We start from the raw sequence: 13,176 nt of genomic DNA on the forward strand, positions 1-13,176 counted from the left end.
CTCTGTTCCAACCACCAGCCAAATGGTGTCCAACAGTAAGTCTCTCACTGTCCCAATCCGAGCAGCTACGAAGGTGGCGTGAGTGAGTATGCCTTCACGCTGCCTTTAGCAATATTCCAGCAATATCACGCCTAAATAATCAAAGGGTGGGTGCACAAGACCGTAACAAGTTGACATGTTAATCACTTGTGTCAGGTGTTCACTATCTGTTCACTAATTTTCAAGAGAATCTGGAATCTTTGACAAAAATATATCGCTATCTTCCAATCTGAAACAACTGTTTATGTCAATAATCATTACTGTGAGCTACTGTAGGCGGATTTCTGTGCCGGTTATGTCACAGCATGGACGTGTTTGCTGTTAGAATCAGCTGAGAACAAAGACTCCCCTTGCCATTACTCATGTCAATTAGAAGATAAATCAAAGAGAAATAAATGGCAGTGCCAAATGCGCCTGTCATATGGAATAACTGGCAATAGAATGTAACGTTTATCGCATAGGAAACTGCCTCTGAACAGAGTTACAGGACCCAGGGATGCTCTCTTAGCACCAGAAGAAACTCCAATGGTGGGCAAGAGGCAAATTGATCCAAATAAGCTTTCCCAGTAGAATATCGCTTTTATATCAACCCGTAACCCATAAGATGTTGGGACTGTTCCTGTGAGGGGCACATCTAGATTTTATCGCCGGTATTCAATGAACTGTTCTTCTAAGACCGGTCCGCAGGGTCTCTGCGCAGCTTCAAAGTCTGGTATGGTCATTAGGTCTGTGATAAGCCTTCTCCATTTGGAGGCAGCGGACAGGATGCGACATTGCTAAGATAATAGACGATGTCGTAGAATCACGATGTAGGGGAATAGGAAGAATAATCTGGTTTGGAGGAAACTGTATCTTGGCTAATTGCAAATGACTGTTGTTACTGATAATAGAAAGACGATGGACGCGCGGCATACACATTACGGAATTCGGTTTGAGTTATAAGCGAGTTCGCACACCATGCCCCAATAAATTTCGACCAATCGTCGGAAATGACGGGAGAAATTATCCAGAGAGGGTTATTTATTTTGCGAGGGTTGTTGCGGATCTGACATATGGGGAAAAACTCCCTGAAACGACAATCCGCCCGAAATTCTATCATCAATGCCGTGGAAGAACAAAACGTGCTATAATAAGTAGTCTCGCGAGAAATAATGATGGGATAGTGCGTCACGTGACGTGTCAAAAGCTGTAAGGACCAATGATGGATCACTCCCCGGAGCCTCGATATCGAATTGGTTTGTCATGGCGGGCTGATTGTGGTTCCGCAGCAATTGCTATAAAACTGTACCCAATATTCACTTCACAGATGGACGTTTTTTTTCGCCAAATCTGCCCAGGTGTGTTGAATAGACAACTCCGTAACGTTTATTAATGAAACATAGTTGAGCTGTCAGACCACGTCGACGTGACATTGCGAGAACAAAGGAAGTGACGTGCGAGATGTCAACGCGATCTGACGGGATATGTTGTTTTGTTTGACAATAGGGGGCGCTGTGTGTTGCGACAATAGGGGTTGGTGGAAGCTGCTCTTTTAAACCTTGATTAAGGCTGTATTGATACAATGGCTCCACTATACTGGACCGATTCAATCCTCTGTATCGTGGAGTACTGAAAAGACCATATGTTAGCAATTCTTGAAACCAAGAAGATTTTTCATGAACGAATGACTAATAAAAAGGGATCGATAGTTTTAATGTGTATTACGTCATTATGCTCCCCTACCCTTCCAACACACACCAGATCGTTGTAAAGATTCCTGTTCTCAAAGTCTCACGGCCAAGGGTCGCGTCAACCGAGATAGGTCACGGTGTATACTTTTTATTATGATGTAAATTTCTTTCAACAAAATTGAGATATATTTAAAAAGCAAATTACCAACTGAGGTTTAGGCATTATCTTCTAAAACCATACAAACATCATGTGCACTGATCATACAAGCATGTAAATGACTCTCAAATACATTAGGAATACGATTGGAGCAGAACAAGTTTAATGGTGCATATTGTCTTCCCAAATAACCAATGAAGACAAGACCATAGTCGAAAAATACTTCTTTAAGTAAAGTACATACGAAATATTACGAAGGTTGTGTGCCAAAGTAATTTACGGCTAAACTGTATATATTTTGAGTATAATGTTGCGTTAAATATAACTTTGAGTCTGTTCAGGGTGCACTTCAGTGAGCATTCCATATTCACGTGACATAAACACGTGCTTTGGTTCAGAAACTCACCTTCCGCAAAATGTGTTTGTTGAATGCGACACGTTTTATGGACTTGATGCCACAGCAAGTGAGAATGTATGCTTTCATCCCATTTTGGTAAAAAGAATGTCACAGTCCACCGGTGATAATTTATAAACAAATTCAATAGGTGCATTGCTTTTTGATCGTTTAGATATTTAGAGATTGTGTAGTCTTACAGTGTCTTCATATCGTTCTAGAATTGGTATCATTGTTATCATTGTCTCATGTAATGTTTACGTTTATTAAAAATATGGAATGGCAGGTCTATTTATACCAATAATGTCATTCAGGAATGTTCCTTGAATGAAAATGAGTTAAATTGTGATTATTTTCTTAAAGAAAAGATTTGAGGACTGTTGAGCAAGCACCCACATCGTTGGGGTGTGGTATAACTCATCCATACGGCAATGACAATCATTAATCGGTAATAAATTCACAGTTTTGGTAAATGGCTCTTTACGTATAACATCTTCTTCTTTGCGTACCTTCTCTATCTATCTACACACACACCACCAACACCACCACCACCACCACCACCACCAACAACAACAACACCACCACCACCACCAACAACAACAACAACATACTTACGTACCTACCAACACACATAACTACCTGTCTCCTTACCTACCAACATACCATCAGACAGTCACATATACCAGACAGGCACCTAGATAGACAACCAGACATTACGAAAACTGCCAGGTAGTGAGTGAGTATGGTTTTACGGCGCTGTAGCAAAATAGCAACATCACAGTGGGGGATACCAGAAATAGGCTTCACACATTGTTCCTAACTAGCTAGACACTCAGACAGCTGCAGAGAAAGATAATCACTTAACTGAATAGAAGTACCAATAACAAATTAGCCTAACTTTTCACTTACGTACCAAACTTGGCTTAACTGCGAAGTAGCGAGCCAAACGTTCATTACGTTCAATCCCATATTTTCCAGTTAGAGAGCTAAAATTAAAATCACACCGGCAATGTTTCAGTGATATCGGGAAGAAATGTAAGATGTAAACTTTGCACAGGTTCCTTCAGGTACTACCCAGGTTTCGAATATTTTCCTGTTAAGAGTTGTGTTGTCGAATTCTACTTTTTGTGTGATATTTACGTTGCTTAACTATGCTATCTCACTATTATTATACTCGAGGCATATTCACATCGAAGTATCGACTTTATAATCATGGCTGAATAATGACGGTCGAGCTGAAAAGTCACCGTGACCTACCATTTCTGGTCCCGCAGCACTAATTAATTAAGCAATAATTATCAAACACACATTTTAGAATACATAAACAAAAAATGACATGGTAAGACGTACAATGTACATACTGACAAAAAGGCACCGGGCAATAAACCATCTGCTGATGAATCTACCCGCAGCATGGCTCACATGTACAAACATACACAGATGTTTAACAAAGTTCGTGATTTTTTTTAGGCTCGCGAGGAAGTTTTAAAGTTTCAGACTCCCAACAAAACTGGGATAAAAAGGATAGCCATTGAGCTACCATTAAAAGATCGGGGACCAAACATGGCAGTTGATATCTCACAGAATCGACAGTCGCCGACACCATCTTTGTGTGTCTTACGAAGAACGTGGTCATAAATTGTGATTTATGGTCGTGCTTGACTGCTTCGGCTTTGTGGCCGTGCCTTGCTCAATTGCCAATATCAGTTGGGTTATCGGTCGAGTCGAACGTTTAGACTCATAAAGGGCTTGCGCTCCCTTATATCCCTCCGCGGAAGAGGTATCAAAAGGTCGTTAGAGCACCCTAATGCGCGAGCTTTTATAGTTCCCAGGAGCGTGCACAGTGAGGTAACATTTCACCCAAGATGAAGCGAGTCTTTTAATGGCGACAGCTTCGACCAAGGCTTACCTGAGTTGCATGCGAATTACGAGCGCGTTTTCATATTTCAACTTGACGAAAATCGATTAAATGTAACTTCTTCAAATGACAGGGTTTAAAAATAAAGTTTGGGTCGTTAATGTTCTTTAGCTGCTGTGTAAATGAACATCAGCTGAGCGCAACGAAAAAAGAATCTTTCCTCAGTCTGGACCGATCGTTGTTTTTTTTTGTAATAGTTTTTTTCACTGAAAAGTTATTCTGTTTAAAAGCTCATAATATCAACACGTCCCGAATGTGGAATTGTTGGATCGTTTAGAGCTGGTTTGGTACATGGAGGCACGTTTCACTACCTTAAAGATTTATAGGCAGTACGTGTGTTAGAAAAAGATAGTCATAAAATATATTATGGATAATAAATAGTCAGCGAACAGGCCACCGAGGTCCTATTAGCGGTCAACGATAACCTAACGCCTTCGAAAAGGGCAGGTATGGAAACTTCTGAAACAGACTTAAATAATGATTTTGAATCTGCCTGAAACGTATGTAGTTTTCAAAATGGATACCCGTATCGTACAATTAAGCATTCTTGACGATGAAAACATGATGTTATATCACCAATATAAATGTTTAAAAAAATGAATTGAATTGCATTTTTGTACCTCATGCTCCTCAAATAACCAGAAATTAACTGGCTAAAATGTCATCAAAATTCACTGTTACAAACATTATCATGGACTGCGGGTAAAGTGCAGTCTGTATTTCTCAACGCTCGTTTTTATATAATGCGTCAGCATTTCTTTGCTCTGTGACGGGAGTTAGTTCTCGCATGCGTTCTAAAAAGCTTAAATCGCCAACGTGTTGCACATTACAGTGACATCTAATAGCGTTAAAGCCTCATAATTAAAGCAAAAATGAAATCTCGTTCTAATCCGCGACTTATTTCCAAATGTTTTTAGTTAATTTACATAAAAGTTTTAGCGTTACAAGCTTGCCGTATCTACGGCAGAGAAATATATTGGCACCGAGCATGACAAATCTGTCGTGTGCAATGATAGCATAATGCACACATGACATTCATGGCAAATGTAAAATTGCAACAACAAAAAAAAAAAAAAAAAAAAAAAAAAAAAAAAAAAACACGCAGAAAATACATTATTTTGATCTTGATAATAGTCCTAGAAATATACATTCAAAGTCTTGCGGTCTCAAAGGGAAAGCAATTGGTAAGCAACAATTTGTTGTGAAAAACGGCACGTTATTTCAACATCTTTTACAGACCCAAATTGACATTTATATTTATTCACGCAATTAATTCGTTTCACTAACATTTGCCAAACGATACACATCTATAACGTGCATTAATTAGTACAAATTAATCGTTTATCTATTGACATTTATAATTCACGTCGTAGCTGTATGTTTGGATTTTCCTCATGTTAGGAAAATTATTATTTAACAATGTTTTAATACATTGAAACCTAACCTCTTTCTCTTTTTATTACTCTTATCTCCAAGACACACGCCAGATTTTAAAATCATATCACGATTTCCATCTGTTTACACAGCATGAGGAACAATGCCAATAGATTTTTACTCCATTACCTTACTGCGAAAATGTTCCTTTAAAATAACGGCACTTACAGCGTTAGAAAAGCGGTCTAGTCCGTTGTCGTGTTCACAATTTGTGTAATTTACCTTGAAATGAGTTCATCGGTTTGCACGCTTTAACTCTGCGAGGATAGGATAAATGTTTACGCGCAAGCGTGTCTCCGCATCTAAAGTGTGTTCCAGATTGTTCGGATCGAAAATATACATACTTTGTAACCCGCAGTGATGAAGAACGTTGAAGAGGATGGACTAAATCCTGACGTTGTCAGTACAGTGCTGTAACACCGGAGTTCTCGAAATATATTAATGTGCACTGAAATCCCTCCAGCATGTACTAGCACATAAATTATGGAAAAATATTTACACGAGACAAGTTAATCTTTTCAAGGCTTCAGTGTCATCGTCCATAAAACTGAACAGGTGCATATACATGATGTGCGTGTGCCTCTGTGTATGTGTGTGAGTGAGTGCGTGCGTGTGCGCGCGCAGCTCCACATTAAAAGGATGTTTGAATATATCAAGGAAACATTCCTTTACTATGTCAAGCATGTGTAAACGAAACATATCTGATTACCTCTATCAAACGACTTTGCATCAGTGGTGGGTTTATCGGGTCCGGGTATTTGTGTAACCGTAAAAAAATGTTAGGATATGTTTTTGTGCCAGACATACTTTATACAAAGTGTTGCCTTTCGTAACACCATTCTGAAACCCAAAGATATATCATTCACTAAGGTAGGTATAACCATAAGATTACACTCACATCTCTATCTGGAGTATATATAGTGTTCACGTGTGAAGTATGTTCTCTCTATACTCTTGGGCATAAGCTATGTCCGATTTAATCTCAGATTTTTTTCTTTTCTCATGTTTAAACTTACAAAAAGTTAACACAAATGAATAAAATACATGTAACCGGTTAAAAGCAATGATGTAGATCAAACTTTTTATCAAACTACATTGTTAACTTGATATATGAATGAGAAGTTAACTGTTCATTGTATGAACATCGATTATAAGTTATTTTTACCCGTAAGTATGGAGTAGTAGGGAGTGAGTGCTTAACGATGCGTAAACCTATTGTTTGAGTCAAGTTATGAATTAAATAATCCATGACTAGTGAGTCAGCTCAAGCCTGACTCTCCGTACATAATGTAATATCTAAAAAGAATCAAAGCAATACACTGGACAGCTCGAGCGATCAAAGTTTAATCAGTGAATATTGTACTGACGGGGCGTTATGAGCCACACGTGGATAAAATTTCACAGCAGGGAGAAGTCTGAAGCAGCTTTTGTACATTCAGACATAGGAATACGAAACGTAGCATAAATTCTTTATGAGTAATTCTAGGATGTTACTGCAAAGCGTGTGAAATTCACAAAACCCGCTAGGCTTGAAACGATTGAGGACAGAATGCATCCTTGTCGGATCCCACTGTGAAGTAACATATTACAGGCACTAATGTGCTTAAAGGTTCTTGATGACAAAATAGTCAAGACAACATTTACTCAAGATGAGTACAGTGGGGAATGTGAACACATGGGAAGATAGAACATCCATTTTATCCATTCGGAGGAAAATCGGCTAAACTGGATGGCAAATTATGTGGTCAGATATGGAACTAACATAAAGTGGTTATTCGATGGTGATGTTTACGGGTATCATAGGTGAATTTAATGCATCACATCAATCAGTCTCTATCAACAGCTTCACCAGTTAATGTGTGGTCAAATCGTATTTTCAATTAATTTAAACATACCTCTTATTTAATTAATACCCCTTTGTCCATTGGTAATAATTGATTTGGTAGTACGTAAGTGCAACATGACAGTAAATGGAATTCTAATAATACCTAAACGGAACAATTGGCAAAGATGCATGCTTCACAAATAATCAAAATCCATAGAATAACATAGAAGAACCGAAATGGGTGCTTAATAATCATATTACTGACAGGTATCATTAGTGCTGTCGTTTCAGACCATACTTTAGTGAGGTTTACTTACAGAATAAACTTTACATTGTTCAAATCAAGGGCTTGAACTTAAATGCAAAAGAAGTATATACATGGAATATGATGACATCCAAACCTCACAAAAAGCTACAGAAAATGTAAGAATGCCATTTAAAGCAAGTCGAAAAACAAATATGAATAGGCGTATTGAGCTAACTGCTATGTCAGCAGATTTAAGGCATTTGCGACCAATACGAAACGTCGCCCACACATAGTCTCATGACTCCGCACAGCAACTGTTCTTAGAAATAACGATTCGCACTGTCAACGTCACTTCGCAATCTTCGCGTAACACGCTATATACCACATGTCAGTTTTATGTTCGCTTAAACGTTTTTCAAAGTTTCGTCATTGCTTAATTGAAATTTTACACCTCTGTGGTTACCCGCTGAACCAGATGGGCTGTGGACTAAATCCCAAAGAAAAAGCTCATGGCTCTTGGAGTGTGGTTTTATGACAACTTTTCCGGGTCATAACCTGGAATAAACGTGAATGAAATTTCTACAAAACCCCGACAATTGACTTGTTACGAGAAAACAAGGGGTTACCGCTCAAGATATAGGGGAATCTTCACGGTGTAAAATTGCCGACAGGAATTTATTGCAACTTTATTAACCATAAAAATGTGTACTGGAGCGAGGGACTTGTTGGTTCGGAAAAGGATAACAAGTATATACTGCACAAGACGCTGCTCTCTATGCAGAAATAATGAACAGTTTTAAACTCTGGTGCATTCTTGCTTTGACGTGTGGGTAAACGTTTGCGAAGAAAAGTGCAGGGCAGGCTTGCTGTTTGAATGAAGGGAATAATGTCATGGTAACAATCCAGTTTTGTCAGCGTATTTACTTCTTTTTTTCGGTCACTACACCTCGTTGCCACTTTGGGAGGCAGTTGTTCCGATGTACGAACGCATTTGTAAAACTACCATCAGGGTAGGATGTGCTGACCTTCATCGCGAACACAACTGTTGGGTGAAGGTTGTTGTACAAAAAGACTTCATTCTGTTCACGATCTTCCTTTCCTTGTTTCAGACACGAGCTTGACCTCTACAGTGGCACATCAGCTTAAAATGAACACCATAGCTTCTGTCAAAGGACTACCTGTTTCACGACACCGGGTGTCATTAGAAACTGTTGTCTGGAGGCTGATCCAGTTGCAGCTCTGATGCGTCAGCACAGCAACGGTCGTCCAAGGCGCCGCATTAGCTATAGCTGAGCAGTTTCGCCTTGTGGGTATGCGACAAGCTTGTTTTCGTCTTGTTTCTGGATTTGTCAGCTCCACACCCCTGGACCAAAGTTGTAAGGGCCCGACATCTTCATCACTTTCGGCGTTCCTCCAACATAATCGGAATGCTGTTCAAAGCGGCATTACGTACATCTCACTCACTCACGATGGGTCAGCGTTTACCAATGTATACTATCATTACAACTGTAAACGCTCTCCATGAAGACAATGGATAGGGTTTGTTAGCAAACGAAGCGACACTGAACACAGGATCAAGAACAATGGTTACAAATGCAGTTGAGTAGTATTTTTCCCATCCGTTTAGTAAAAAGGTATTCATTGTATGCATGACTGCACCTCCTTCTTTCAAGTGTTAGCCATTTCAAACGAGAACGAACCGCATGTCGTATGTTGTAGTCACCATCGACGTGGGAACTCGTACTTTTGCTTTAATTTTTTATGACGCTCATGGGAAATTGCCTGCCTTTGTCACTGAATCAGATGTCTCCCTGAGCAATATGTGACGATTGGGCTCCCCTTGTATCCACCGAGTGGAATGGATTTCGTCATGAATGAAAGAACAAGTCGTAAGGAAACAATAATATGTATAATTTAAGATCGAAATCGAGGGAATGTCTTGTCCTGTCAATTATTAACGGTTTTGTTGTGTTAGAGTCTTGGAATCAACATCTTGGAACGCCGAGATTTTGAGCAATGGTCGTGGACAAAGAGAGACTAATGTCTTTGGAGACTGACAACCGGAGACGATATTCCAAGGGAATTTGCTAACATTTGTGTGTTGCCCTGGGAGGTATCTCATTCGAACCCAACAATGCAGTTGCCCTATAGAAACAGTTATGTAAGAAAGTAAAAAATATTGTGACACGTGATGCATGATCAATCTACCTGCTATTATATTCACTGAAAAAAGCTACGAGGCATCCAGGCGTTTCACCGCCACTGTGGATTGTTTTATGGTTCGACTAGGACAGATCTGAAACTGACAGGAAGTGAAGACATTGTCCAGATCTGAATTTGCCACGATACGAAACGTCAACATTCTCATATTACTTGCCTGATACGATAAGTACAAGGACATACAGCCAGTCTCTGAATGAACATACTTTACAGAAAGAAGCAGTCCCTAAACTATAATAATAAAATATCCAGAAACTGTGGAAATATAGACTTGCAATATATTCTAGACTTACATGGATTTTCTTGGATGAAGAAATGTATGACAGTATGACAGACTAGGTACATAACGAACAGAACATGTCGATAAAGATCATCTGAGGTTTTAGTTTGGGGTTTTGCTAGTTTACTATAAGGATGTATGTATTCCACCGAGTACCAGTTTTGTATGTTTTCCAAGAAATGTTCAAAGAAAAGACACTATCTACAACAGCTGTAATCTCACTGATGTTAGTAGACTCATCAACATTATTCTAAAGCCTTCTTTCATATATCAGCATATCGGATTATGGTATTCCAGTGACCTCAAGTCCCACAAATGATCAAACGAAGTAATCAAAATACCGTACGGTTCGAATAGCGTCAATTTCACGTTTTCTTACGGTTTCAGAGCAGAGTAAGGTGCCATCTTAAGGTATTTCTCTGGAGTTGTCCATCTGGGTTTAGGGTTGTCAAGAGGAAGCAAAACACTTGTTCATATCAAAGGGATGGGTTTCAGGAGATAACAGCGAAAACAAGCGTCTCTCCGTTTGGTCAAATCGCCCTTGAAATCAACCAATTCCTCCAAATAGGCACCTTAATCTTAAGTCATTATGCCGAAATTGGAATTTTGAGATCAAAGATTCGTAAACGTGATTAATCCCGCTTTTTCTAATTTGTTCCACTGGTATCGCAACGGAGAGAGCACTTTTTCGAATTCAAGATATTTGATTCTAAACAATGTTATAAAAATGGCACTTTAAACTGGCTGATTTTGTTTTAATGGACTTAAAATGGGTTGAAAATGACCACTGAGACTTTAGGGATGTGGTTGTACTTTCGTGAAGAAAACTGTATAAACTAATTTATTAGATTAATGATTTGAAGGCAACGCGGAACTGAACACATTTGAACATACCCTTGTCAATATCTTCATATATAGTGTTTCACGTACACAGATAAAAATCCAAATGTACACATTTATGTCCAATTTGCCTTTAATTGTATGTTGAAAGTTGTTTTAATCATAAATGGCACGTCGGAATATCACAAAATACCCTCACAACAAATCTAAACCTTTATTTGCAACATACTCAGACACTGGTAGGAATCTTCAGCTGAGCCAACAAATATACTTCCGATATACCCAGACCAAGGTGCCAATATCATCTGTACTGAAATCCATAACATAATCCGAAATATATTGCTTTATAATCTGAAGATGTCGACAGTAACACACACCAACCACAACAATGCTAGTCTCTTGCATAGCACGCCCAACACGTGCGCGATGTCCGTGGAGACGGTGGGAGGATTTCATAATGCTGACTGTACCAACATCCTCTCTGAGCTCATCAGCCGAATGAAATATGGGATCACAAGTGTACTTCAGTGAGACAAATGATGCAGCCTTCAGTAGCATCATCAAAGCGTTGTTTTTGACATCATTCGTTTTCTCCCTAATCACTTTCAATTGATGAAAAGACATTTCATCATATAGCTGTGATGAAACTGATTTCACACAAAGCATCAATAGCAAAGATATGGATTAAATGGTGTTTTAAACAGCCAAATGATACTGGAACAGTTTGAAGTGTTTTGTGTGTTAATGGTTATTGTTTCAGGAAAGTCTTTTCGTATTTTAAGGCATCATTAAGTCGTAGGCATGATTCAAAACGTTTTACAGCCAGACAATTGGCGAATTCCCTTTTAAGGAACGGCGTGAGGGAAGAGTTTTCATGAAAAAATCCGACTTTAAAGGTCTGAAGGCTGTACATAGATATCTCACATCTCGCGTCAACATGGCACAGGCCAGAAATGAAGAAATTAGCAGTATGGATTCCTGGTCATGCTCAGCCTACGAGGAGGACGTGAGCTGGAATGAATGCCTATTGTTCTACTCCAAGCTTGAGTATGCCTGTCCAGTTGTGATTGACCGGGCGATTATTGCAGGCCTTAAAAAGACTGTTTGATGACAGTCAAATAACAGAGGTTCTTCCGAGGACAAAAGATGGGTGACAAGGCAATCGAAGTCATTCCACTGTCCCAAACACATACGTACTACGGTAGGACAAAGCACTATGTCGTGGGATACAGAACACGCTTAAATTACGTCTTGTCACGTGGAAGACCCGAGCTTGACACCTCGCTGACTCCTAACCACGAGTGTGATTGCTCTGAAGCTCACTGTTAGTTCTGGGTATCAACATGAAGGATGGCTCAGGGCAGAGACAGGCTTGCAATGTCAGTGAGACACAGGGTGAGACGAGGACAAGTAATATACAAAGCATGAGTGACGGGTGCGGCTTCAACACTGACAAATAAGGATGTAGAACACCTCTTGGGTTGCTTCCAGTCTCAAGTAAAATATTAAAAAAGCCCACGTGCTCTTGTACAGTGCACTTTCCTTCACTGGGATGTATTTTTATCGGTATTAACATAGGTGTGTTGTCTTGTAAGATAATTTACTGCACAAGTTGTCAGTGGGGTTGGGGATGGTACCATATGTAGGTGACTTTGTCCATACATATACACACACGGGTTTGAAAAAAATATGTTTAAACAGGTTGTGTACAACGCAGCAAGGGCAATCCGAACGCTTATCACACATGGTTCAGTGATGTAGGTTTAAGTTCATGGCGGATAGATAATACATTCGTACCAAATTGATCGAGGTTTTCAGGTACAAATTCTGAAAAATATCTTACCTGAATGTCCTGTAGTAAGTCCTGTGACGATTAATGTCGTGTGTTTTCTGAACGTATCCATTCTCAATGTGCTGAAACACAAACAAACCATGTTATTATTAATACGAGAGTAATGAATTTGGGATTAATGTGTGAATATGTACATAAATATATTAGATAGGGTCAATTCCAGGCCTATCAAATGCATATGTTTGTATAATTGATCTGTTTCGTTTTAATTCATTCAGGAGTATGATAGTATTTCTTTTCTTTTTTATCGCTCCGAATGTTTTATCCATTAGAAAGTACCATCTTTCCATTAAAGTTCAT

The 13,176-nt window shown here is 39.2% G+C and overlaps 1 long non-coding RNA gene across 1 annotated transcript in view; it reads right to left on the reverse strand.

Annotated features, from left to right (window-relative positions):
* LOC137287085 (uncharacterized) overlaps positions 1 to 12,939 on the reverse strand; it is a 49,674-nt gene extending 36,735 nt beyond the window's left edge. The window contains exon 1 of the long non-coding RNA XR_010957010.1: positions 12,868 to 12,939. This is a non-coding gene — a long non-coding RNA (uncharacterized lncRNA). The remainder of the gene's footprint in view (positions 1 to 12,867) is intronic.
* Positions 12,940 to 13,176: the final 237 nt, after the last annotated feature.

This window comes from Haliotis asinina, chromosome 6 (genome assembly GCF_037392515.1).
Source record: "Haliotis asinina isolate JCU_RB_2024 chromosome 6, JCU_Hal_asi_v2, whole genome shotgun sequence".
NCBI lineage: Eukaryota > Metazoa > Mollusca > Gastropoda > Lepetellida > Haliotidae > Haliotis > Haliotis asinina.